General features: G+C 62.5%; 1 pseudogene; it reads left to right on the plus strand.

Annotated features, from left to right (window-relative positions):
* The first annotated feature begins 6 nt into the window (after window positions 1-6).
* On the plus strand, window positions 7-592 carry LOC102750159 (junction plakoglobin pseudogene; annotated as a pseudogene).
* Window positions 593-598: the final 6 nt, after the last annotated feature.

Raw genomic sequence — 598 nt, forward strand, 5'->3', positions numbered from 1 at the left:
CAGGAGGGCCTGGAGAGCGTGCTGAAGATTCTGGTGAACCAGCTGAGTGTGGACGACGTCAACGTCCTTACCTGTGCTACGGGCACTCTGTCCAACCTGACGTGCAACAACAGCAAGAACAAGATGCTGGTGACCCAGAACAGCGGCGTGGAGGCGCTCATCCACGCCATCCTGCGTGCCGGCGACAAGGATGACATCACGGAGCCTGCCGTCTGTGCCCTACGCCACCTCACCAGCTGCCACCCCGAGGCTGAGATGGCCCAGAACTCCGTGCGCCTCAACTATGGCATCCCGGCCATCGTCAAGCTGCTCAACCAGCCCAACCAGTGGCCGCTGGTCAAGGCAACCATCGGCCTGATCAGGAATCTGGCCCTGTGCCCAGCAAACCACGCCCCGCTGCAGGAGGCGGCGGTTATCCCCCGCCTCGTCCAGTTGCTGGTCAAGGCTCACCAGGATGCCCAGCACCATGTGGCTGCAGGCACACAGCAGCCCTACACGGACGGTGTGAGGATGGAGGAGATTGTGGAGGGCTGCACCGGAGCCCTGCACATCCTCGCCCGGGATCCCATGAACCGCATGGAGATCTTCGGACTCAACA

The sequence above is a fragment of the Leptonychotes weddellii genome, unplaced genomic scaffold (assembly GCF_054177405.1).
Source record: "Leptonychotes weddellii isolate Sample4059 unplaced genomic scaffold, ASM5417740v2 HiC_scaffold_59977, whole genome shotgun sequence".
In the NCBI taxonomy this organism is placed as follows: Eukaryota; Metazoa; Chordata; class Mammalia; order Carnivora; family Phocidae; genus Leptonychotes; species Leptonychotes weddellii.